Source organism: Maniola jurtina, chromosome 12 (genome assembly GCF_905333055.1).
Source record: "Maniola jurtina chromosome 12, ilManJurt1.1, whole genome shotgun sequence".
In the NCBI taxonomy this organism is placed as follows: domain Eukaryota; kingdom Metazoa; phylum Arthropoda; class Insecta; order Lepidoptera; family Nymphalidae; genus Maniola; species Maniola jurtina.
In genome coordinates, this window is record NC_060040.1 from 1,462,223 (window position 1) to 1,488,560 (window position 26,338).

General features: G+C 37.2%; 1 protein-coding gene across 1 annotated transcript in view; it reads left to right on the forward strand.

Moving 5' to 3' along the window:
• Positions 1-824: 824 nt before the first annotated feature.
• LOC123870238 (potassium channel subfamily K member 1-like) overlaps positions 825-26,338 on the forward strand; it is a 55,060-nt gene continuing 29,546 nt past the window's right edge. Inside the window, exon 1 of the mRNA XM_045913459.1 lies at positions 825-966. The gene's annotated coding sequence lies outside the window, so the exon portion shown is untranslated. The remainder of the gene's footprint in view (positions 967-26,338) is intronic.

Genomic DNA, 26,338 nt, shown 5'->3' on the forward strand with positions numbered 1-26,338 from the left:
GATCAAGCCACCTTTCAAACAAAAAAAACTAAATTAAAATCGGTTCATTCGTTTAGGCGCTACGATGCCACAGACAGATACACAGATACACAGATACACAGATACACAGATACACAGACACACAGATACACAGATACACACGTCAAACTTATAACACCCCTCTTTTTGGGTCGGGGGTTAAAAACACTAATTTATGTTCTCCAACATTCAGATTAAACTGCACCGTTTGTTTAAAACCAGAGTTTAGAGAAATCGAAAAATTAAACATTTCCTTTTTAGTTTTATTTTAGAAAGAGTGATGAACTTTAAGTATAGGGAAATTGAATGTTTCTAAGCTTTTTCTGATTTACAAATTGCTACAAAGCGTAGCTGCTACGTCGTAGCGTATATATACTCGTAGCATGTAAGAATTGTACGAAACAGGATTAACCTATTAAAAAATTAGAGCCTAATGGAAAAATATATTCATAATACATTTTTTTATTAATAATACTAGATGATGATCACGACTTTGTTCGCGTAGATTTAAACTTTTCAAAAATCCCGAGGGAACTCTGGTTTTCCAAGATACAAAGAAGACGACGTTATTGTCTAGCTCTTCATCTATATTCGTGCAAAAAATCACGTCAATCCATCAGCGTGATTGAAGGACAAACCGATACACCAACAAACAAACACACTTTCGCATTTTTAATATGGGTAGTGACCAATTAAGTATTTAAAACGTCGTCGAGTGTAAAGAGCTTTCACAAGAGCAGGCTCTTTCAGACCGCTACAATAATATTATAGCCTGCAGACTGAATTTCAGTCCATATCTGATCGCACGCCCGGGCGTTACCACGCGTCGGGAATATACGAATTTTGACTACTAAATATTATTCCTTTTTACCCCCGGTGTCAAGGGTATGTTTAAATAAACTTTTGAAAAGTTATTTTGTGCCAGTTTCGAAGAGTCCTTTAAAATTGGTAAGTACATTATCAGTTTATACGACAAATACGTAAAACTTTAATATTTTATTGTGATGCTTATGAATTTTTGATCTAGGCTTTAGATTTTTTGCTGTCGCTTTATGAATTAAAACCTTTGATGTTTTTGTACATATTAAATTTTCAAAGCTTACTTTTAAAATTACTTACTAGTAGATATTATGTGTGCATCTGTCTGTATGTTTATCTTTAAATAGTATAAAACAAAGGCGCAATCCGCGTTTGTTTATGTTTTTGTTGATAAGTAGATTTCACAACTATTCTTAGGGACTTACTCGTAAATTGTTCAAGTATGTTCGCATATTGTAGTCCATAAATAAGGTAAAGCTTACCCGAGCTATAAGTTAAATTGTTAAATATAAGCCATATAAGCTTAATTTAAATTCTTATATTATATGTGTGTATAAGTTTATCTTTAAAACTTATCAATAAGTTACTTAGTAACCATTTAGTAACGTTGTTATTTGTTAACATAGTAACATAGACAGGATTGATTATTATTAATTTTTGATCGTTAGTAACTTATGGACAGATTACAGATAAATTGATTACTAATCTCGATCGATAATCCGGACCGATCTGGAATCAAAACGCTGCTAAATTAGGCTATATGTCCCAGTTACTTCGATTACTAAATTAATACAACATAGTATGAAGTCATGTTATACATTGTAGAAAGTAAACAATGATTTCATACAATGGAGCTAGCAAATCTCTATTTGACTAAAGCATAACAATTTCAACTCTGACGACTGCGGTCACTCTCATGTACAGTTGGATAAAGTTTTGTATACTTACCGACAGAATTGCCTTCATTAAACCCTCTATTTCATTCCATTCTATCAGCCTGTAGACGGCCACAGCTGGACATATGCCTTTCCAAGAGCGCCGCCAAATACGGTCCTCCGCCTTCCTCATCTACCCACTCCTCGCCACCTTCTTCAGGTCATCAGTCCAGCGGGTTGGGAGTAGTACCACACTGCGTCCATGTGTCAAATCCATGGCTCTGGTGAGCGTTGTAGTCTCCTAAGCGGGAGATCCTAGGTTTCATACGGCAGGGGCAGATGGGAACTTATGATTTCTAAACGGCTGCTCTGGTCTGCTTGGAGGCTTCGGCTGGGGCTAACGCCTTAGTAGCAAGGCCGTACTAAAAATCAATTTAGATACTGCGTTAAATTGTTCAGAGATATGATGCCGTGTTAATTGAAAAGGCAGTAGGTATCTAAGACAGATTTTTCGATTTTTAAAAATTACGTTTGTGGAATGCTCGTCAAACGAGGAACAAAAAGGAAAACAATTATTACATACTAGGGTGCAAAGGAGGCCTTATCACTAAAGTGATCTTAAAGCATGGAAAATCGAGACGAGCAAATGATACGACAGCTGTCGATTCGGTTATTCTGAATTGAAAATACATCTTATCGAACGACAACTTGCCGAATTGATCGACAATTATGTTATCGAAGGGTTATGAATCGGCCTGCAGATCCTACTAATATTATAAATGCGAAAGTTTATATGTATGTATGGATGTTTGTTACTTTTTTACGTAAAACTACTAAACGAATTTGGCTGAAATTTGAAATGGAAATAGATTATACCCTGGATTAATACATAGGCTACTTTTCATCCCGGAAAATTAATAAGTTCCCACGGGATTTTTAAAAACCAATATCCGCGGGAATGAAGTCGCGGGCATCATCTTGTATACTATATATGCGAAAACACCATTTTAGACATTTCTGTATCCAGTTTAAGTATTTATACAACTAAGCAATGTACTTAAAAGCTTAATATTTAATTAACAGGGCTCTCTCCGTCACTTACTCCATACAATCGTAGTTCCAATTTCATTTGAATATTAAGAAACCAAAGTCCATGTTTTGCAGACGTATTCTAGAAACTAATATCTGTGCCTGTGGTGTTTTAGATTTTTCTAAAAATATGTACCTAGTTTCAAAATAATAGGAGCTCAAAGATTTGTATGTGAATCTTTAAGACCGCGTAACTTTGAAACTGAATATTTTAACAGAAATCTGGAAAACCACAGGCATAGATATTAGTTTCTAGAATATGTCTGCAAAATTTCATGGACTTTGGTTGCTTAATATTCAAATGAAATTGGAACTACGTTTGTATGGAGCAAGTGACGGAGAGAGCCCTGTTAAACATGTCCTGAATCCTTTTGGCGCGATGTCAGCGCTGCCCACCCGAATCGCAAATAAAGCTAGCGTGGGAGGATTTTGTCCAGGTACTAAGCCTAAGTAATTAGTGAGTGCAGATTCTCTAAATATAAACACACGGTTTTAGCTAAACTGGTGGTCACTTTGTGACAGTATAAAATAAATAATAATATAATTGGATGTACCTTTTATGTACGAGTATATTCGTGACTCGCCAGGACACCTGTAGGTATGCCACAGAGTTTCTTAAGGTTCCGTACCTCAAAAGGAAAAAGGAACCCTTCCAGGATCACTTTTTCATCTTTTTGCATTTAGCTTTTAGACCCTCTACTTATAAGTTCCCTAGAATCTTTATTCCTTTAATATTAATGGCTTCCTAGCCATTACTTTAGGCATAAAAATATGAATTGGATGCCCGCGTCATCATTTTACTTTGATCCGTGCCTAGAATTAGATTCTATTACGATTATTGGAAAAGTTGTTCTCAACCTTGAGTTTGTTTACCAAGATATATTACTTTATCTCGCTGGTGTTTACAACGGGATTTATTTGGACAAATTCGGCTCTTCGATGACATGAAATAAGATTCTTTTAGTTCACTTTAATAAACGAAAATTGGCCAAGTGTGAGGTGGAATCGCACAGGAAGGGTAGGTAGATCGTACCAGAAATAACACTTTTTTTATTGTCATGGTGGCCATTTTAAATAATTATCTAATATTTGTTGTTATAGATTCTCTGAAAATTTCAACTCTCTAACTATCACGGTTCATGAGGTACAACCCGCTGACAGACGGATGGACGAACAGAAGGATGATTTGGTAGGTATTTTTCTAAAAGGTCAGGCGTAGGTACATTTCCTAGTGCCTACGCCTGACCTTATAGAAAATACCAAATCAAAGCAAAGTATCAATTTACTTATACGTTGTACCAGTGTACATACCTGCTATCGAAAATCGATTTTCCTTCCACATATCCTCACATAATAAATATGTATGACGGTGTATGATCGAACATGAGTGTAATATGTAAGTACTCTCACAAAGTTTGAGCGTTGTTACTTGTTATGTAAGTAGATGCTGAGAGCTCTTGTTCCTTCCTATAAGACCTTCGTTCTCAATTCGAAACTTCTTGAAACATATGTGCAGAATATTACTAACCCCCGACTCAAAAAGAGGGGTGTTATCATGAGAGGGGTGTTATATATAAGTTGGACGTGTGTATCTGTGTATCTGTCTGTGGTATCGTAGCACCTTAACTAATGAACCGATTTTAATTTTGTTTTTTTTTTGTTTGAAAGAACTTGAAACTTGATCGAGAGTGTTCTTAGATTATACCGATTTTCTTGGATTATAAATCTAAGAAAATCGGTTCAGCCGTTTGAAAGTTATCAGCTCTTTTCTAGTTATTGTAACCTTCACTTGTCGGGGGTGTTATAAATTTTTAATTTACACTTGTAAGCTTACGAGTCGATTTCATTGTTGTGTTTACCATCATTTAGATTTTAGAACATTCAACGAGGAAGTCTTAGTAGGTAGATATTAGGTCATATAAAAACTGCGGAACGGCGAAAATTCACCCGCTCTATACGTTAATATCTCTACTTAACAACCCCTCGATATCGATGCAAAAAATTATCTAGCCTTCAAGTGTAGATAAACCCTTAATAAAATGATAAGCAGACACACCAAACAAAAGTTTGTTAAAATCTCTTAGCAAGCATTTCCAGCAGGATAAATAAGAAGTTTTAATACCCACTGGTGAAACTTTATAATTGGGGATATCGACGGATTATATCCCTCTGTCGAAAACTTTATCGCAGCTCGTTTTAAGCCCACGTCGTCGTGTGTAATATGAGATTCCATAATTTCAGTATCAAAGTTTTAATATTAAAAGCAGTGAGAGCTTAAATGCTCTTTTCACATGACATGACATAGGTTCATAAAACTTATGAACTAACTAGAAATGTTAAAAATACTTCTCAGGTAAGTATCATTGGCATCGATTTTGAAGTTTTTCTCTAACTAAATTTAGAGTATCTGTATATTTTTCTTTTTAATACTTATTGCTAGAAAAAGGACGGAAAATGACCCTAAATTTTAGTGATACTCTACAAATTTACACATATTAAGATTGACTTTAACAATTTTAAATTAAATTAAGTTTGTCTGTCCTTTTCTTATTAAGTGCATTGGTAAGGTACATTATACGAATACTATAAAAAGTCTGATCGAATCAGTATGCCAACTTTTTCTATTTTAATCTTATTTTATTATAATTTAGATGCGCAGATAAAGAAAACTGTGTTCCCCATTTTCAAATTTTTGGCGATTTGGTTCTGTAAAAAGAAATAGTTGATATTTCTTTATAAAATATTTGACATTCTTTATAAAATAAAAAGTATGTATTTTATGTATGTGAGTTAGCGAAACTGTACCGATGCCGTAGCCCGTAGCTCGTAGCCATCGTAGCACTATAAAAGTAGAGTTATAAGAGAATGGTGACGGCAGTGAAAATCACTCTGTAAATTTTTTAAGGTTTCACAAGTGACTTTGAATCAATCAATCAATTTCAATCAATTTATTTATTAAACGGACAACAAAAGTCCATATAATCCATATAGTCTATTAAACATGAAAATAAAAAAGTTACGAGTTTTAATAAAGTTTATTTTTAGGAGAAAATAGATTCCTAGCAAAAAAAGGAAGAATGAGTTGCAAGTATTCAAAAATATTTAAATAAGGTAGCGGGAAGTTACCGACACAGAGGATTTCACTGAGACGAAAGATATCTCTACATTTTAAGTACTAGCCAATGCCCGCGACTTCGCCCGCGTGGATTTAGGTTTTTCGAAATCCCGTGGGAACTCTTTGATTTTCCGAGATAAAAAGTATCTTATGTGCTAATCCAGGATATTATCTATCTCCATTCCAAATTTCAGCCAAATCCGTCCAGTAGTTTTTGCGTGAAGGAGTAACAAACATACACACACACCTACACACAAACTTTCTCCTTTATAATATTAAATGTGAAGTGTGATAAGGTAGGTACTGTTTTTTTAGGTAAAGCGCATACACCGGTATAATATATTGACCGGTATATTATCGAACTTTTACCTAATAAAATATATCTAAATGTTAGTCCGTACGTATAATCAATACAGTAAGGCTTATACAGGGCTGGCTTGTGGAGTGAATTGTAAAGATTTCCAAGCAGGATAATTTGATATCGACCCACTTCACAAGGTCGAATATAATTGTATGTTTTCGTCGACTTTTTTTAATAACTACTTAAAAATGTATTGTATTCTATGATTTTAATTAAAACTTAAAAGTCAGTGCGACGCCGAATCTTTAGGGCTGCGATATAAATGTTCCGTTAGAAGCGCGATAGAAATATGACAGTCACAATGGCTACAATGTCACGGTCGCAATCGCCTCTGATTGGTTGACGCTCGCTCACTATTGGCTACAATGCATTGTTGCAACAAGAATACCATAAAAGCCAATAACAACAATTGCAATTGTAATAATGATTGATGCTGATTTTATGGAATCGAGCTGCCGTTCTACAAACATAGATAAGTTAGAACTTAGGTAAGTACTATAATATTATGAACTAAAACTACCTATGTGGATAATAATTAGATATTTAGAGTTATCACGCAAGTTTCATTTTTACAAACGGACTAAGTCTAAAGCGGATTACGATTGATTATTATATAAGTTTATTAAACGTGGATTTATTATAATAATCGTCCCAAGTACTTGAAATAGGCATATAATAATATTGATTTCTTTCTTTTAAGCCATAAGACTGATCCAAAAAAATTATTTCATCCCTAAAATCGATCCTTAGTGTAATATAATATCATGTTGGTACTTAAATATATTTTCACGAAATCAACCCCTAAATATCATGATGATACAAATATCAGATATGGATACGCGTAAGATTATCCCGTATCGATCTTCTTCAAGGTCACAGTCAGACAGGTACGCTTGATATTCCAGACGAACTATTTGTAAATATATACCTTTCAATGTATCCATAGTCCATACTAATTTTATAAATGCGAAAGCGTGTCTGTCTGTCTGCTATGTTTTCATGGCTCCAGCACTGAACCGATTTTAATTTTTGGTACAGAGTTAGCTTACATCCCGGGACGGAAATAGGCTACTTTTTATCCCGGAAAATCAAAAAGTTCCTACGGGATTCTTAAGGATCTATCCATTTAACCGATTTATGTTTGGTACAGAGGAAGCTTACGCCCCGGAAATTTACTTTGGCAAATTTTTATCCCGGAAAAGCAAAGAATTCCCACGGGATTCTTACAAAACCTAAATTCAAGCAGTCGCGGGCGTCAGCTAGTATGCTACAGTTACACTGATCGCGAGAAATTTACTCTTATCCGTTGAAGATTTCCGTTCTGTATCTTTAAAGATATTCATCAGATCTTCACTAAATTTATATGAGACCACCTCTGAAGTATGGCCTATCAAAAAAAAAAAGAATCATCAAAATCTATTCATAATTGGCGGAGAAATCACGTAGCAAACATTAAAAAAAAAAAAACAAAAAACATACAGTCGAATTGAGAATCATCTCCTTCTTTTTTGAAGTCGGTTAATGAAAATGCATTGTTGTATTTTTAGGAAGCTACGTGACGAATGTATAAAACCTGTCCAGTGCTAGAAATAAAATAAAAATAAATACTAATTGATAGATACAGACTACATACATATTATGCACTAAAGTCGACCTAACTAAAAGCAATTTAACGACTCTTTCCCAAAATAATTAAACACGACACATTAGATTATACATGGACGGCCATAGCCTATTGACGTCACAGCCCCATGATAATATCGTACAGTATCTGATAGTGATAACGCCTTAGAACGCATGCGACAAACCATTATCATAGAACATGACTCAGTTAATAGCTAATATTAGGCTACAAATATAGTACCCCTCATAGCACTAATCTTGTGAGTTGTGATTTTTACGTTTTGTGTTTTGATTTTGTCTAAATATATAAAAGAAAAAAAGTGACTGACTGACAGACTGACTACATAAAAGAAAAAGTTGACTGACTGACTGATTGTTTGATCTATCAACGCACAGCTCAAACTACTGGACGGATCGGGCTGGTGGATGGGTGGTTGGTGGAAGATGATTTTAAACCACTAAACAATGCATTAGGATTAGTAGGTACATTCTCTTTTTAGCGTAGTAACACACGCCGGCTATTCGCTAGTACCTATAATAATAGGTACTGAAAAACTATTTTTCTCTACGTAGCGTGGATATAATTAATATGAATGATAGCTCAGCCCTCAATTTATAAGAGTACTTCGAAATAAATGTCTCTCATTCTATTATTATTATACCCAGAATAATATAATATTTTGTGGACACAGTCCCTGAATTCCCCGAAGTACCCTTAGTACTAAACTTAGAGGATAATTTATTTGTTAGAAATAAAATAGGGTCTCTGAGGAAAGTTTTTAGACATTGCGAACTCTGACCAAATAAAATTTATTACAATAATTGGTTTCACTTTCCAAGAAATATAATCACTGAAGTAAATTAGTATTTACTTTAAAACCTTATCTTATTATTTATTTATTAGTATTATTATGAAGATAAGTTTCAGTTTATTACTTGCTTAGGTTTTGATAGTAGATAGGACTGACTTGTAATGAAGTTCTGTTACAACTTTATGTTTTGGGCGGTTTGTTCGTAATGCTCTAGTTTGGCTCTCATTTGAACACTAACTAATCAAACTCAATAAAATGTTGTAGAAGACCGTGCGTTCTTGGAAAAAAAAATCCGTGTCTGTGGTTTTCTAGATTTTTTTTTTTTTTTTTTTTTTTTTTTTTTTTTTTTTTTTTTTCAGTTGTTTCAGCTGCAATCAGTCGACAGACTATAAGCAGGTTAGTTTTGTTGTCGGTGACTTTACCAGACTGGAGGGCCACTGCCCTCAAGTCTGTATAGTATCGAGCACATTTGCCCGCTTCAGTCGCTTTAGTTTTTTAGCAGTTAATAGGCTGTTTGCCAGTAAATTGGGGTGTCTTTGTAGTCGCTCCCGATGTTTGTCATTATATTGATTGATTTCTTCGATCACAGTTGGCATCTCCAAATATTGGTGTATTTCCGCGTTGCGAGCAAACCACGGAGCGTTGGCAATGTTCCTGAGCATACTGTTCTGGGCTCGTTGTATGACCTGTATGTTTGATTTGCACGCCGTGCCCCAGATCTGAATACCATACAACCAAATGGGTTTTAGAATAGAACAGTAAATCAAAATTTTGTTGTTCAGGGATAACGCAGACTGTCTTCCCAAGAGCCAGAGTAGATTTCTAAAGCGATTGTTAAGCTCATCGCGCTTGCGCTTGATATGAACCTTCCAAGTGAGACGTCGGTCCATGTGGAAACCTAGGTACTTGACACATGTTGTTTCGGGTAATGTATCTTTACCTAGTTTTACAGGTGGACAGTCACCATTTTTTAGGGCGAAGGTCATGTGTTGTGATTTAAGTGCGCTGGGTTTAATACGCCACTTGTTTAACCATCGGTTTGTTTCATCCAGTTGTTTTTGCAACTGATTACTTGCTTGGACTGGGTCTTTACTGCAAGAGAGAAAGGCAGCATCATCAGCGAAAGTTGCAACTGTGACATTTGGTGAAAGAGGCAAGTCACATGTGAAGATGTTGTACAAGATAGGACCCAGAACAGACCCTTGGGGTACTCCGGCAGAGCAGGCATATAAGCCAGATCTCGCGTCATGCTGTTTCACTTGAAAAAATCTATCTTTTAAGTATGATTCTAATATCAGAAACATGGAGTGTGGTAAGCGTTGCTTGATCTTACAGAGAAGGCCTTTATGCCAAACCTTGTCGAAAGCTTGCTGAATATCGAGAAAGGCTGCAGAACAGTATTCCTTTTTTTCAAGGCATTGCCGAACCGTGTGATAAACTCTATGTACTTGCTCTACCGTCGAGTGTCGTTGGCGAAAGCCGAATTGGTGCTCAGGTATTATTCTGGATTCATCTAGACTAAGTTTTAATCTGGTTAAGAATATTCTTTCCCACAGTTTAGATAATACCGGTGTTAGACTGATAGGGCGGTAGGACGAGGTTTCCTCCACAGGTTTGCCTGGTTTAGGAATCATAACTACTTGGGACACTTTCCATATGTCTGGAAAGTGACTTGTTCGGAATATGGCATTAAAGAGATTGGCCAAAAATACTAGACACTTTTTAGGTAGCTCTTTTAATAGTCTTGGTGATATGAGGTCAAAACCGGGGGATTTTTTACTTTCTAGAAGACCAATAGTCTTGGCGATTTCTCGGGGAGAAGTGGGCTTTAGCGGGAAGCAAAGTTGCAAGTCCTGTGCAAGAATCGTATCGATTTCTGCGTCATTTGCATCAATAGGGTCATTAGGTCTAAATACTGAAGACAGGTGGATGGCAAAAGCGTCCGCTTTCTCTTCATCAGTGCGAGCCCAAGTGTTACCAGTTCTGATTGGGGGTAAATGTTTTTGAGGTTGCTTTAATGTGTGCTTTGTAGCATTCCAAAGTGAGTGTTTGCCTCGACCTGTTGGAGACATCTGTTCTAGATTATTTTTTGTGATGTTGTTTGAGGTAGTTACTAGAATTTCTTTGAGCTCTTTGATGGTGCGATTGAGGCGTGTTTTGTCACTTTGGTTGCGTGAGGTCTGCCATATACGCCGAAGCCGTCTTTTTTCCTTGATTCTACTTCTTATTTCCAGAGGAAGCCATACGCCAGCGTGCTTGGGGGTTATATGAGGCGTGTTACGCCAGGCAGCTACTTGGATTGCATTTGTAATATATACACTCGCGTCGTCAACTTCATCAGCAGTTTTAAGGGACATCTTTAGATTAATTGTTTTGTCAAGGTAATCCCTAAAGGATTCCCAATCGGTTCTAGAGTTGTACAAACATTCCGATCTTAGATCAGCTGTGGGAATTATTGCACTGACTTCCAGAATAACCGGTGAATGGTCTGACGAGCTGTCAAGGCTTGATTCAATAGTTGTATATAAATGTCCAATATTTTTGGTGATGAAAAAGTCCAGCAGGTCAGGCCTTTTCTTAGGATCCGTAGGCCAATAGGTAGGTTCTCCTGAAGACAGTGGCTGCAAACGATTATTATCAATGCTCATCTTGAGTTCTCGTCCACGCGAATGTGTATAACGGGAGCCCCAATAAGTATGCTTGGCATTCCAATCTCCAGCACTTATAAAGCGATTGCCTAGAGTTTTGAAGTAGGCAGAGAACATGGCCTCGCTAATGGTGTGCCGAGGCGGACAATAAGTAGCAGAAAGAGTGATGTAGCCAGAACGATCCTTAACCCTGATGGTTGTTGCTTGTAGATGACTCGTTACATATGGTTGTAGCAAAGAATGTTGTAAATATTGTCTGATTATAATTGCAGTTCCTGCGTGAGCACTGCCATCTGGATGAGGAGTAAGATAGGTGCAGTATCCTGGTATGTGGAAGAAGCTTCTTTCCGTGACATGTGATTCTGAAATGAGTACAGCATCCAATTTGTTAACTGCCATAAACGCTACTAATTCGTCCTTTCTACCTGAAAGGCCGTTGATATTCCACGTTGCAATGCGTAAATAATTCATTTTTGCATTTTAGCTACGAGTGTTGTTATAAGGCCCAGGAGGGTACTTATTTGTTGTAATAAAAAGTCTATTTTTTTGTTTTGTTGTAGGAGTATGTTTTCTAAAGTGTTGGCGGGTTGTGGGAGTTCAGAGTTTTCACTGTTCTCTTTTGTAGGAGCAGGGGTTGAAGCGGCTTCCGCATAGGTTTGACTACGGCAAGTGTAGTGACACTAAAATAAATTGTAAAATCTATGCTACCTACATTTGAGCAAATAAATGATGATTTGATTTGATTTGATTTGATTTACGTGTATGATTCTGTTTAGGTATTGAAGATGTAGTTTTGGCTTCATGGTTGGATGTACGTCTACTTTCTGTTGGGTTTGGTTTCGGTTGTTGTGGTATTCTATTATTTTGCCTTTTGCGATCTAATATCTCCCGGTATACCTGGCAACCTTTATAGTTTGCGGGATGATCGAGAAAACACAATGCACACTTAGCTGGTGAGTTTCTTTCTTTTTTAGGGCATTCAGAAGTTTTATGTCCTTCTGCACATTTGACACAACGATACGGCCTCATGCAGTTGTTTTTGGAGTGCCCGTATTGTTGGCATCGGTGACATTGTACCACGGTTTTGGATTTGCGGGGATTTTCAATTTTTACTCTTTGGTGAAATATGTATTGTATGTCACTAACAGATTTATTTTTAATGCTAGGCTCAATATTAATGAAGAAAGTCGATGTTGGTATTTTATTTGGGTTTTCTAGATTTACGTTAAAATATTTTTTTAAAGCTACACGCGCTCAAGGATTAACATACAAATCTTTAAACCTGTTTAACTTTAAAACTAGACATTTTCACAGAAATCTGGCAAACCACACACACAATTTGTCTGCTTAGCACTTATTCTTTGTATAGAGCGAGTGAGTGATAGTCCTCTGTGATCGTCTATAATTTAAGAGAATAAAGGTGATCACACATTAGAAGTTTGCCGAATGAGCTCAAGTACGCAAGCACGCGGCATACTTAACAATAACAATTACAGAGTATTTTCTTTATTTTTTACACGACTAGCGAGTGTCGGAAAAAGGAGTGCAATGTTTTCAAATTAAAGAATATTATTATTTCGTGTAACTTAAAAATTACACATATTTACAGAAATATGAAAAATCGCAATCACAGATATATTTTATCTAGAACATGCTTCCCGCTTCCATCTTAGACTGCATTATCACTTACCATCAAGTGTGATTCCAGTCAAGGGCTAACTTGTACTTATCTGAATAAAATAAAACATGCCTTCAAATTTTTTGAGTTTGATTAGTTAATATTCAAATGAGAACCAAACTACGTTTTTATGGACAGTGCTCGGCAGCGTCCTAGGGCTACTTACTTCGTACTTCATTTTCACTTAATAAATAAATTATTGAAAACCATATTTCTTCACTAACTTTTATAAAACTAAAATGAAAATGATTCAATAACATCTTTGAAATTGTTGATTTGGTAAAAGTTTAAGTAATTAGCGCAACAAAAAGATTTTATTAGAAGCAAAAACAACACCAATTAAACAAAATTGCGAGTCTGGCTCGTAGTTTAATTATCAAGACCCTTAAAAGTTGTTTTCGTTAATTTGATAAAAAATAATGACAATTTATTTCGTTTCGCTTAAAAAATATTTAATGCTTTCCGTTTTCAACCCGCCACAGCTTCCATTTAGAGTTTCATTTTATCTGGGAGTGTTTGGCGGAAATGTCCAGCGAATACAAAAGTACCTACTACCTGTGATCGCAGCAATGTTTCTGAGATCTTTTGAGGTTCTGTCCACACTCCACAGCCTCTACATGTGCTATATGGCTTTATTTAAAAGTCAGTTCAAACCCCATCCGTTGCACTATTGTCGTACCTACTTCTAGCACAAGCTTTTAAACTACAAGCATGGCTAATAATAATCTTAAAAATAAAATGGCCAAAAGACCTATCTTTGCGGATAAAACATGTGGATCACTGTTCTTGAGATACGGATAGTGGAAGTTTAAATATAATGAGCAGAGCGTTGCAGCAATACCTGATGAAGCAACTGCTATCGACATCTTCCCTGATCGTCTGTTCTTAGCAAGGATTTTTACGAGAAACTTCTTCCCCGTTCCTCCTGGCGAGCTAATCGGGCTAATTTCAACAACTACTGAATGGATTTTCATACGGTTTCCACTAATAGAAAGAAGGATTATCTAAGAAGGTTATTAGCAATTTATTAGGTCATACTTATGAAAATTTGTGAAAATAAGTTGCTGGTAGTTTGTGAATTAGGAGGGGAAAATCGTATATTACTAATGCAACGTGATCGCGCTGCATCACTGACTGATGCCGTTGCCATTATTTTAATTTTGTGATATCTCCTATGATATTCTTCTAAAATCTTTAGAGTCAATATTGCTACTTGGTAATCGTACCGCAGTTTATAAAACCATTAGCTAATAATTACTGTATTGTATGTATTAAAATCTAATTTTTACTGTTACTATGAACCGTATGTTAGTGAAATCAATTAAATTGTCATTACTGTGACCTTTTTTTTTCTTCTCTCGCCTGGCTTTACATAGTTAAGTCATAGACCAATGTCAAGTTTGTAGTTATTTACAAGTTAGGAAAACCATATAGTTAATTAGTATGGACTTCATTAATTGTGCCGGCGCTCGCCGACACACGCGCGGCGCCCCTCTAGTGCGCTTCCCTGTCAGTTCCACCACCAAAAACACAGTAAAACATAAAAACCGACCACCACTAAAAAAAACACTCCAAAAAGGCACCACACGCGCGCCAGCAAACGCCAACACAGGCGAAGTCCTACTGTGACCCACATTCATAATAATATGTTGTAGGTGAAAGCTTCATGAGCCTACACGTGTCAGCGTTCAAGAACATTTTATAGGCATTCCTTTGTCGCCGCGTCGCGTAGAAGCTTATCGCACATAATATCCGCACTGAAACTAACGCAAGCAACCATTGACTACCTCTCAGAGCAGTGGTGAGCGATATCCTTGTAAGTGAGACTCTTCGGCTGTGGCTAGTTACCACCGGCAAAGCCGTACCGCCAAGCCGTTCCGGTACGATGTCGTATGGAAACCTGTCAGGGTTATAGGTTAAACCCTTTAAAAGTTATCCCGTTTCCATCTTAGGTTGCATCATCACTTACCATCAGGTGAGATCGCAGTCAATTGCTAACTTATCAGATTAAAAAATAAAAAACCGGCCAAGTGTGAGTCAGACTAACGCACCGAGGGTTCCGTATTCGGGTATTTTTTCGACTCAACAAGTTACTTTTTATCTCGGGAAATCAAAGAGTTCCTTGGGAATTTTAAAAACCCTAAATCCACGCGGACGAAGTCCCGGAAATCATCCAGCAAAATAAGTATACTTAATTCTATATCATTGCGTACCTAAGCTACGGTGCGTTCGGTAGAAATACGAGTATTACGAGTACTTAATATGTCATTTTCGTTGATAAATCGCAATGTTAAGAAAATTATGAGAAGGCTTCAGTTTTCGAGTAGGAGGGTCTTAAATCTTCGTCGAATTCTGCTATTTAATTAATTATCTACCACGCATCGCTTAAATTTAATATACATATTATGTATTTAGTATAAAATACATCTAAGTGTGCAGGTGATTAAATCGGAATTATGAAGATATTACAGATCTAACCGACATGGCACGCGTCACGAATATGTAATGGTATAAGGCATTAGGCGGGGCACGTAATTCGAAGAAGCGATATTGGGGTCCCAACTTGCTGGAGTCATGACCCCGCACTGGAAAGGGCAGCGTTAGGAGACCCCCTACCAGATGACTAAATGAAAAGACTATTTTTAGGGAGTCACTAGGAACTGCTGGACACATCAAGTACAAGATGTGTATTGTGGCGATCCTTGTGAGACCTTAAATATAAATGTTCATACTTCATAGACGTCGCGTCGTAACATAAGTCCATACAATCCTAATCCTAATCCTACTAAATGTGAAAGTGTGGATGTATGGATGTATGTTACTCAATCACGCAAAAACTACTGGACGGATTTGACTGAAATTTGTAATGGAGATATATTATACCCTGGATTAACACATAGGCTACTTTTTATCGCGGAAAATCAAAGAGTTCCCGTGGGATTTTGAAAAACGTAAATCCACGCGGACGAAGTCGCGAGCATCAGCTAGTATATTAAATGGCGATAAGTCAATAGAAGAAGCTGAAAAAGGTCAGAAACATTTTATAATTGGATCTTGTTATATCAAGTAATAATTATGTATTTATTTTATTAAAAAAATAAAAACCTATACAGTAGGTACCTGTTTCGTTGGCCATTCAGTGCGTGGGTGTTTACTACAGTTTCAGTTTTCGTTTTATTTTTAGCTAATTGATTTCGTTACGCTATCAAATGAATAATTAAAGGACCCAAGACGTTGTTTTTATGAAAGCCATTTGGGTGTTTAATAGCAGGGCCTTTATTATTTAACATCTGTAGATTGAAATTTGAAACTTCCATAGTAGCTAAGTCTTCCTCGGTCTAGGCAACGATGATGTACATTGTACAACTCAAAAAATTGGCCAAGTGCGAGTCGGACTTGGACACAAAGGGTTCCGTAACATTGTACAAGAAATAACACATTTTAATTATTTTAATTTTAATGACCACCAATAAGAAATTTTTATTATTTGTTGTTATAGCGGCAACATTCTGTGAAAACATCTCTTTACTTTTTACTTATGGTTCATGAGATACAGCCCACTGACAAACAGACGGAGGGATGGACGGGCGGACGGACGGACGGACAGCGGAAGCTTCGTAAAAGGGTCCCGTTGGCACTCCTGCTTCGGATACGGAATCCTAAAAATTACATTCGTTTAACGTCACCCTTATATTATGAGAATACATTCAAGCGTGAAATCGGTAACAATAAAAATCTGAAGGTAGGTAAAGGTAACATTTTATTATTACGCGGTAACAAAACACTAATGGAAACGCTTTGTTAAGGGAAAACCTTAAAGTTAATTGAACGGCCAAATATCGAATAAAAAGTACTCGATATAATATACAAATTGTGAAATTAATAATAGGTATTTTTCACAATAATATAATTTTCAAATAAATGTCCCTATGTATTAAAAGACTAGTTGACTCACCCCAACTTTGTCCTAAAATACCTACCACTATTTTTGAAAAACCATTTTTCAGCTTACTAGAAAAGCCTACATGCTGAATTGCACGTTCCTAGATAGAGTAATGTTGATAGCAATATTATTATGTTGGTCAATCGCTTATCCTTTTATCATATCTCATCCCCTTCTCACTACTGAGCACCGGTCTTCTCTCAGAATGGATTGGCCTTAGTCTACATAATTACATATACTACATATTATTATTTTCTACGCATACATAATTATTGAGATGGTAGTATTAGGTTAGGTATATCGAGAACAGTACATGCCAAAAGTAACAGTTTAGGTACAAGTGTAAATTAAAAATGTATAACACCCCCGACAAGTAAAGGTTACAGAAACTAGAAAAGAGCTGATAACTTTCAAATAGCTGAACCGATTTTCTTGGATTATAGCTAAAAACACTCTCGATCAAGCCTCCTTTCAAACAAAAAAAAACTAAATTAAAATCGGTTCATTAGTTTAGGAGCTATATGCCACAGACAGATACACACGTCAAACTTATAACACCCCGCTTTTTGAGTCAGGGGTTAATAATTTATAGAAGGCGAAACTCACGAAAGAATAACTTGTAAAGTTGTGTACGTAAATACTAAGTAACAGAACTCAACTTTTGCCGTTTCGAACTGAATACCTAGATCCTAGATCTGTTTTCCGATGGTTTTAACTCAAAATCATTTTTTAAAGTAAGTACTATACTAAACGTAACACCTTTTAATGGTCAGAATTGTTAGATTTGTAAGATGATATTACAGTGGTAATAATTAATTACGTAAACTTAAAACTAAAGCTTCGTAGAATTACTAAATACAGCGAGACTTGATATTTCAAAAGCGTCTATAAAATAGGCCATCTACTTATATCGAAATGTTTCTCTTCGGCTGAAAATGCTGAAATCTTTCCCAGTTTAAAACCGAAAGCGGGCCAGGCTCCCTTAAATAGCCGTATAGGCCTTAATAATAGAAATGTGCAGCCTCCGTGATAGCAATCGATGGCCTACATCGAACTGCAGTCACATAACTAGCAACGTGACTTCATCCGGTTATAACGAACACCAACCCCTTCACTCTGGGGGAATAGGTACATACGCAACTTTCTCTACTGCCAAAGTATCTGACCAAAGGGTCAACAAGCAGTATCTACTATCTATATATCTATCTATCTATCTGTAGGTAAAGTAAGTCAATAATTTGTTAATTTGAAAACCGTTTTAATCATAATAACAAGAATAAAAATATAATGATTTTTGTTCAAATAAACTTTTACAAGTAGCTACTTTTGAATCGTCAAACGCATCTAACACTGGTTCGGAAAACCTCATCATTATTAAATATTGGAATATCTATAGATTTTTAAAATTGTTTAGGAAGTTTTCATAGAAAATACCCATGAAATATTAATCTTTAATAAGTTGATCTATTTTTCATGAGTCCCATCCAATTTTGTGAAAGATTTGATCACTCGGTTAGGTGCGTTCTGAATTGAAAATTAATGCGAAGGATATTTTAACAACACCTTTGGCTTACACGACAGCTAAGTCTACTTCTTTCTACGTGTATTGCTCTTTGGATTATAGAATTATTCATAGATAAGATGCTATCTTAGTTATTGTGCTGACGTTCGGACTATATTGTACTGAATAAATAATAATATCTTGTGTCTGAGTATATCTTGCAATGCCCGATCATATTCTTGCAACCAATCAGGTCAACCTACAGACTTAGACGTAAAATTTTAAGAATTCTTTTTTCTGGCAAAGATAATGTGGTAGCGGTCAGTGGTCACCGCTGCCACAGGGCACCACAGTTCACGACAGTTAAGATTCATCTAAGCAGTTAAAGCAACTTGCAACAAAGCGTCTTCGATGCCACTGGCAGGCATCAAAGTATGACCTTCCTATACAATTGACGCTAGATAGCCTATGAATTGCCCTTAGAAATCCATGGAATTGTTTATTTTTCTTAAACGTCGTCCTTAGATTTGAAATACTCGTATTTTCGTCGATTCAGCTGTTCGATTGCGAAAAAACTGCATCAATCATTATTACAATCACAATCGTTGTGATTGGACGAATTATGATATTCGTGTTGCAACAATGCATTGTAGCCAATAGTGAGCAACCATCAACCAATCAGAGATGATTGCGATCGTGACATTGTAGCTGTCATTCTGCCGCAATGGAGCCATTCCCTCACTCTACCACTACGGTAAAGAGGTTGTCGGGATGTGTTGGAACGATAGTCCAATTCGATTACTTGATTGAAGTTGAAGACACCTTCGCGTCGCGCGTCGTTTGTATGAAGTTTACTTGTCTAATTGGATTGCAAACTAGTCCTCATACCTCACAAGTCTGCAGTCATGAGGGCACAATCGAATTGCAGTTCTCGGGTGAGATTCAATTTGGCTAACTTTGCCTAACGAGGACGTACCTCTACATTTTTTTTTTACTATCCAAAGTTACAACAAAGTTTTTTATACCTGACAATAATTGATTTGTTTTAAACAAAGCTAATCCTGAGTGCTCTCGTACAGGTTGATTGAATTTTAAGAAACCTTGGTCTCAGTATGTTTGCGTGCCCAATAGGATTACAAACTGTCTCGACCTCATATCCACACGTGCCAACAGTTCACACGCGGCACAATCAGATTGTAGCCCGGCTGAGTTTCAATTTGGCTGAAGAGCACGAGCAATTTGCCGGCTCTGCCTCAGTCATCTCACTTGATTTGAACATTTAATGAAGCTTACGTGTTTGTCACCTCACTGTGATAGACCTATGTACATTTAATTCTAATAACAAGTGTAAATTAAAAATTTATAACACCCACAACAAGTGAATGTTACAGTGACTAGAATGGAGCTGATAACTTTCAAACGGCTGAACCGATTTTCTTGGATTATAGCTAAAAAAACCCTCGATCAAGCCACCTTTTAAATAAAAAGCCTACAGGAGCTACGATGCCACAGACAGATATGTACACAGATACACACGTCAAACTTATAACACACCTCTTTTTGGGTCGGGGGTTAAAAATTACATACTCGTAGTGCTGTTGAATTGTCAAAAGAGTCTACCAAGCACTGGTTGAAGAACCAGCAAGAAATCAAATGATTTGATTTGAAACTCGGTGATTGCTATTTTCAGATGTTCAATCAATTTACAGTTCACAAAATATCACGTAGTTATTTGATACGCGTCGCCGCTACACCTACGTTGTGGGTGTTTAAATAATTTACAATCTCCAGCCCGATGGAGCTTCAGCAGGCGAGGGTTAATTAACCCCCATCCTGCCTAACCCTAGCCTGCTCCTTTTATCTCATCCGATATTCGAAGCGATTTCAGGGTTGAAACGCACGACTTATCGTATAAAATTGAACGCAGGTAGATGCTAAATTGTTTCGAATTTAGTTTGACACTCGCCAATGTATAAGCAACAAGTGTAAATTAAATAACACCCCCGACAAGTGAAGGTTGCAGTAACTAGAAAAGAGCTGATAACTTTCAAACAACTGAACCGATTTTCTTGGATTATAATAGCTAAGAACACTCTCGATCAAGCCACCTTTCAAACAAAAAAAAAACTAAATTAAAATCGGTTCATTAGTTTAGGAGCTACGATGCCACAGACAGATACACAGATACACACGTCAAACTTATAACACCCCTCTTTATGAGTCGGGGGTTAAAAACGAGAGAGCTAACTTTTTTGTTCAGAATGACCCGTCTAGTCCGTCTACATAAAGTTCGTTGGATCCATCCATCCATCCATCATCCATCGTACGGCAATCACACTAATATTATAAAGGCGAAAGTTTGTATGTGTGTGTGTGTGCGTGTGTGTGTGTGTGTGTGTGTGTGTATGTTTGTTACTCCTTCACGCAAAAACTACTGGATGGATTTGGCTGAAATTTGGAATGGAGATAGATAATATCCTGGATTAGCACATAGGCTACTTTTTATCCCGGAAAATCAAAGAGTTCCCACGGGATTTCAAAAAACCTAAATCCACGCGGGCGAAGTCGCGGGCATCGGCTAGTATTGAATAATATGACTGGCCCGCATAATATTGGCGTAGGTACAATTTTGTCCGACAAATCGAGCGCACCACTGCGTTTGACCCAAATGATATTTTTATATCAAACCGTGGTCTTTTTTATTAGATACTAGCCGATGCCCACGACTTCGCCCGCCTGGATTTAGGTTTGAAATCCCGTGGGAACTCTTTGATTTTCCGGGATAGAAAGTAGCTTAGTTGCTAATCCAGGATATTATCTATCTCCATTCCTTTCAGCCAAATCCGTCAAGTAGTTTTTGCGTGAAGGAGTAACTAACAAACATACACACACACACACACACACACACACACACACATACAAACTTTCGCCTTTATAATATTAGTGTGATCGTTTTTTTTCGCACTCTACTAAACTCATCGATGACTAAACTTAATTTTAGGTCTTGTCAACAGAGTGAACTATGAATGAATTATAATAGCAGCTGTCGAAATTTGAGGACGCTGTTGCCTGATGGTAACTAAATTCAAAAGTTACGTAATGAATGAGCCCGTAAAAAACAATTATTAAATAGGAAGGTTCTTAGTTCTTACCGAAAAAATAAATAACACTCGTCTGATGTAATTACAGCGAGGTAAGGGTTAATTAACCCCGTTCCTGCCAAACCTAACCCTAGCCCGCTCCTTTTATCTCATCTGATATTCGATTTCCATTAGCCATTAACGAGGTTTTTATAATGTGTAGCTGTAAAGTAACCTGTGTGCTCTTTTGTGGTTCGTTTAGATGTAAGCTTTTAGTATCTGGCTATGGATTAATCATCTTTTTAATGGACGTCAAAAAGGAGGTTTGGCCGGCGTACCCTCAATGGTAAGCCACGAAATCTCATTACCGCCTCAAAGACAGGAAATTATTGCAAATGTAAAGCCTGGCATATTTCGATGAGCGTTTCCTTCCGCTCTTTGCAGAATATGCCCGACCCATCGCCATTGCCTCAGAGCTATTTCATTGATGACATTTGTGCCACAAGTCTTCATTTCTGATCGTGTTACAAGAGAGGAAAGAAATAGTGCTCAAGTGGTGTTTCAGTAACAGCCTGGCGGACGAACGAGACCTGGTCGACCAACCAACATCTGCAGGAGGTCCATTGAAGCAGACCTTAAAAGAGTGGGACTCTCGTGGCACTGTGTCAAAGCAGAAGCCAAAGATAGGGAGACATGGAAAACAACTGCTGCAGCCCTAAGTTCCACGAAGGAATAAAAGGACTCCATCATCTTTGGAGGACCCTATTCAAGTTTCGACTGTCGACTAGTCGCCCGGCGACTCAGTCATTTCGTAATGCATGCATTACGAAGTTAGAACGTTTACACGTGCAATTGATAATGAAATTAATGCCGTGAAATTATTTTCGCGCCACTAATTTCGTAATGTAAATTCCGCTTAAGCGCTGTCAGCAGTGATTGAATGGTTAAGACTTCGGTTTCCTATTCGGAGGGTCCCGGGTTCGGTCCTGGGCACGCACTTCTAACTCTGAGCTATAGGTATCACTAGCTTTAACGGTGAAGGAAAACATCGTGAGGAAACCTGCATGCCTGAGAGTTCACCATAATGTCTCATCAATGATGTGTGAAGTCTGCCATCTGCACATGACCAGAGTGGTGGACATTCTGAAAGGAGACTCAATGCTCAGTAGTGGACTGGCAATGGTTTGTGATGATAATTATGTTGTGTTTACCATCAGTTAAAGAGAAATGTCAATGACATGTAGCTGTGGACATTTGCAAGTAAATTAATGTACCTAAGTATTTAATACAAATAGAATTAGCATATTTATTGCTAGTTAATGAAGGTATCGCGTGTCCCGTCACTAATGATTGGATTTACTGCTGAATCATTTAGGTATTAACTGAGTGCTTAAACTAACGAATGTGGATATTTTACCGCGATTATGATATTAATACTCAAGTAGGTATTAGAGACGCCGCCGGGAGAACCTAACCCATTGGTAGGTATTTAACTGGTAATATGTGGCACAGCTTTCAAAAATAAACATTTTTTTTTAGTGGGACGAGTGTAGTCCTCCCACGATAGCGAGAAACGAGCTAGCTAAAAACTAAAAAAGAGTTGACGAACGAGAAACGAATGTATAGTTGCGATAGTTTTGTCGCTGGGGTATGAGCGAGTGTGCGAATGCGGCGGGCGATTACTCGCGCCAGTCGCTCGGATAGGCTATGAAAGTATAAAATGAAAGTAGAGAACTTTCATTTTATACTTTCATAGACAGGTATGTTATGTTAGTGTGGAGCCAGGGTCCAAACCGCACGTCCTTCAGGTTTAGGCAAAGTCCCTGCGCTAATTAAATTAAAAGTTAACACGAAACTTGACTGAAATAACCAAAATCCCTAATCCTCAGATGTCTAGCACAGTTACAAAGTTGCAAACGTAATTATGAGTGATTTAACTAGAATACTAAATGAATATTTAGGGTTTAATGTATGCGAACATTCAACTGGGATCCTAATTAATATTCTGAATTCTAATCCATATTATATCCCTAACATCTAACCTAGCATCTGACAGCCAGTTTAAAATAAACCAATAATTAACTAAGTGAGTAGGTATTTATTCTCTAAGCGGCGCTGAGTTGTTGCTGTGTAACAAAAGAAACCTATTAATATATAGGTAATATGTATTTAGGATCATAATAAAAATTATTAGCTCGTAAAATGGTCGAGGGTTCTGAAAACTACAGGCCTTTGAAATGTGGTGCTACCTAAGAATGATGTAAGTTGGTTCCAAAAACTAAGAAACGACAAAGTCCTGCAACCAGACCAGACCAGTTAGAAATTATAAAATTTCAAACACCTGCCGGAAATCGAACCCGGGACCTCCCACTAATAAGACCACAGCGCTCACCACTGCGCCAGGGAGGTCGACAAGTATTTATTATTCCGATGGGGGCTAAACACCGAGAAAATACTTTGAAGGAAAACTTTATAATGTAGGCGTCAAGGAGTGAATAAATGAAGAACGAAATAAAGCTGGAAAATGAAACTCGAATAGGTTATGGGGTCGTACTTATAATGAAAAGTTCGTAGAACTGTAGAAGGTACTTATTTTTAACCGACTTAAAAATAGGAGAAGGTTCTCAATTCGAGTGTTTTTTTATGACTTCAATAACCACAAACACTAAAAAGTTAAAAATAATTAATTTATTACCGAATATATTATGTAATTATGTATACAAGAGTTTTTATTACTTTCGTAGGTTTTATTGGTTAATTTAAAATTGTAATGATGATGTCTCCTCTCAAAATGAGAAAGGTTTATTATGGCCTACCATGTTGGTCTATATTAGCAGACTCACACCTTTGAGAACATTTATGGAGAACTCTCAGGTATGCGGTTTGCTCACGATGTTTTCGTTCATCGCAAGTGATAGGTATTTAATTGTTAAAAAGAAAAGTTAAAACTCACATTTATTTTCGAAAAGTTAGTGGTGCACGCAACGCGCCCAGGATCAAACCCCTGACCGCCAGAATAGAAGGCCAACGGACGCTATCGCTGCTCTTGTATCTATCACGCGTTTTTTGTAGGTATAGTACGCGACAAGTCGAGATGGCAAACAGAGTACAGTACAACCAAATTAATAATGCGCATGCAGATCCGATCCGATCAGATATTCCGAATCACTGAATCGTAAGAGCCCTAAACAATGCACTTGCATTTTGCACCTTGTTATAAACAAATAGGAGTCAATATCATGTGTATCGTACGACCATAGACGTACAATTTTCGCTTTTGCGTACGACCGTTGCCGAACAGTGACGAAGATTTCTATGCGCATTATTAATTTGGTTGTACTGTATGCATGTCGTCAGCGGCGGTGGGATGGAACCTCGTGAGGTTTTTAGTCGGTAGGAGCCCGACATAACCACTGTGCTCCCCTGTGGCCGGTGGAATCAATGACTGATTTCCTCACGAAAAAAAGGGCATGTGTGGGTGTGCGGGACGTCCCCTCCCCGATTGCCATCTTGACCTGTCCTAGTTTCATGATATCCGGATAAACTTCACGTCGATAGGGGATATCCGGGGGCGGGACGGATATCCTACATGATAAATAATGCTGTTTATAGTTAATGCTCCATTAGATGATCTCTTAATCTGGTTGAACAAATTGCCCGGAAATAGCTCGGTGAAAACAAACCAGCCATTTATTGTATCCTCTCGTTCGGAGGGTAGATACAGACTATTACATAATCATCATCATCATGATCAACCCATCGTCAACCCACTACTGAGCACGGGTCTTCTTCTTTTATTAACCGACTTCCAAAAAAGGAGGAGGTTCTCAATTCGTCGGAATCTTTATTTTTTTTTTTTTTTTTTATTTTTTTTTTATATTTTTTATGTATGTTCCCCGATTACTCAAAAACCCCTGGACCGATTTGGAAAATTTTTTTTTTGTTTGAAAGGGTATACTGTGCAGGTGGTCCCATATAAATTTGGTGAAGATCTGATGAATATCTTCGGAGATGGAGAACAGAACTCCTCAATGGATAGGAGCAAATTGCTCGCGATCAGTGTAATAGCTTAGTAAACAGTAGGGTTTTAACTGGGCACAGCATATTATAGTACAGTGGGGCCACTAAAAATTGTGAAATAAAAAATTTTCAAAAGAAAAATAAAACCGACTTCAAAAACGACAAACACTAAAAAGTAAAAAATAACTTTTGTTTAGCTACACATGTAATGTACCTAGGTATGAAGTCGGGCGAGCTTCACTCTTGGATTTCTAATTTTGTTTTAATATGCTCGCTCGACTTCATACCTAGGTACATTACACGTGTAGCTAAACAAAAGTTATTTTTTACTTTTTAGTGTTTGTCGTTTTTGAAGTCGGTTTTATTCAGTACAAGTTAGCCCTTAACTGCAATCTCACCTGTTGGTAAGTGATGATGCAGTCTAAGATGGAAGCGGGCTAACCCCCTTTGGTTTCCACACGTTATCGTACCAGAACTCTAAATCGCATGGCGGTACGGCTTTGCCGATAGGATGGTAACTAGCCACGACCGAAGCCTCCCACCAGACCAGACCAGAAATTTAGAAATTATAAAATTCTAATCCCCTCCCGCGAATTGAACCCGGGACCTCCCACTAATAAAACCACAGTGCTTACCACTGCGCTAGGCAGTGAGTATGCAGAATGAGAAGAGAATAGAAATATACTCTCTCTCAATCGGGTTGCAGTTCGGTGTTTCATCATTCAATTAATGTGCAGAGCAAGAGTCGTAGTCAAT